We start from the raw sequence: 2500 nt of genomic DNA, 5'->3' as shown, positions 1-2500 counted from the left end.
TCTATCTTCATGCTAAAGAAATATCAATAATTAAATAAAACTGAATTATTTTTTAAAAGATATATCTTTTATTGTTTTTTCTCTTTCCTTTCTTCTCTTGTTTCTCCTTTTCCTCGTCTTCTCCTATTTTCCTCTCTCCCTCCCTTTTTTTTTATCTCTTTTTTTCTCCTCCTCTCCTCTCTCTCTTTCTCTCTCTCCTTCTTCTCTTCTCCTCTCTCTCTTCTCTCTCTTCTCTTCTCTCCTCTTTTTCCCTTCTTTTCCCTTTTTCTTCTTTTTTATCTCTTTTTTTCCTTCCCTTTTTTTCTCCTTCCCCCTCTTTCTTTCCCTTTTTCTTTTTCTCCCCTCTCTCTTTCCTTTTCCATTCCCCCTCTAAAAAAAAAATGTTAAAAATGTAAAGAAAAAAACTAAATTATTAACTTTTTTTTTCCTCTCACTTTCTCTTCCCTTTTCTCCTTCCCTTCCCTCTCTCTCACCTCTCTCTCCCTCCCTTTCTTTCTCCCCCTTTCCTTCTTTCTTATCTCTTTTCTTTTTTTCTCTCTCTCTCTTTTTTTCTCTCTCTCCTCTCTTCTCTTCTCTCTTCTCTTCTCTCTCTCTCTCTTCTCTTTTTTCTTCTCTTTCTCTCTTCTCTCTCTCTCTTCTCTCTCTCCTTCCCTCTCTTCCTCTCTCTCTCTCTCCTTCTCCCTGTCTTCCCTCTTAAGAAACAAAATAGAATGAAAATATCAATAATGAAATACACCGTCTTTCACCAACGACGAAATTATTATCACTGACTTCACACCTTTCGCGAGATGTCTTGAGGTTTGTTCAAGACACACTTTCGACTTCTTTAAAAGGAGAGGAGGAAGAAGGGGGAGGGAGAGGGGAGAGGGAGAGAAGGAGAGAGGGAGGGAGGGAAGGAGGGAGGGAGAGGGGGGAGGGAGGGAAGGAGGGAGGAGAAGGTGAAGGAGGGAGAGGAAGAGGTGAAGGAGGAGGAGGAGAAGGTGAAGGAGGAGGTGGAGGAGGAGAAAGAGGAGGTGGAGAATGGAAAGAGAAGGAGGAGCAGGTGGAAGATAAAAGAAGAAGAAAGATGAAAAGACGAGGAGAAGAAAGGAAGAACGTATGAATTGGAACAGACATTAAAAAAATATATATATATAGAAAAAAGAAAGACCAACAAAATAAAATCAAGAAGAACAAAAAGACAAGAATTAGAGGAGAAAAGCGAAAGGGAGGAGACCGGAAAAAGCGAGAGAGAGAGAGAGAGAGAGAGACAGAAACTAGAGGTAAAAGTTTAGGCGATTTAGATCGTAACACATGATATGGGATCCTGTTTATGTGGGTTTCGACGCCCTATCTTACAATATGGCGACTGCAGATGTTTACAGCGCCGTTGACTTTTTCCGTTTATATTTCTTCTGCGTCTATGGTATTTGAGGAGACTTTCACACTCGCATTCTCTCGCGATAACACACAAACAAACAAAAAAAGATCAAGCAATATTGTAGTATATTGGGTAATAATGAACAAGTAGAAATCGAGGAACTTTGTTAGTTGAATACGATAGTTAATAACAAGCAAACAAAGAACAAGTAAAAGAACATTGGTAATGAATATAGAAAGTAAATAAAATATTCGCAAAAAAAAAATAATAATAACAACATTAGTTAGTAACATTAATTTATAACATTCACCCCTCCCCTTCAAAAAACAAAAAACAAAAAAAAAAAAAAAAAAAAAATAGAACAAAAACAAAAACAAAAAAATAAAAAACAAAACAGAAACAAAAAAAATCATACAAATCCTCTATCGACACCAAACCGACAAATTCCTGCCCCCTCGCTGACAGCATATCCCACTCGCAAACAAACACAAACTGAGTGAAAATCTTTACTATCGACAGAGTCCAGAAACATTTGTAACCAAAAGTCGGCACAAGGTTTTTACATGCATACATACATGAAATCACACCTGCTTGCTAACCGAGATACAAAAGCTGTCTTTTGGAGTACATTATCTTGCAAGCACACACTCGCTTGCACGTACAAGGAATTGACACACAAGCACACACACACGCACACATACACACGCGTACATATGCGCATATGCTTAGGTAGACGCGCACATGACATACATGCACATACACGCGCGTACTTACACATATATACTTATATGGACGCACGTATACATACACGCACATACACATACGAATATAAAGATATACATAAATAAACATACACAAGCATATACGCACATATACATGAATAGGCACAGATACACACACACATACATAAACACACACACATATATTTAAACAGACACAGATACACACACACGTACACACACACACACACACACACACACACACAACACACACACACACACACACACACAAGTATGCATGTAAAAAGAAAGACATACGACGAGAATGCAAACAAATACACACATGTACACACGTCCACACAGCTATGCATGTAAATAGACATACATAGCTCACTCATGGCCGAGGAAGAATGTACACACG

The sequence above is a fragment of the Penaeus monodon genome, chromosome 43, assembly GCF_015228065.2.
Source record: "Penaeus monodon isolate SGIC_2016 chromosome 43, NSTDA_Pmon_1, whole genome shotgun sequence".
In the NCBI taxonomy this organism is placed as follows: Eukaryota; Metazoa; Arthropoda; class Malacostraca; order Decapoda; family Penaeidae; genus Penaeus; species Penaeus monodon.
Note: the sequence above shows the minus strand (reverse complement) of the source record.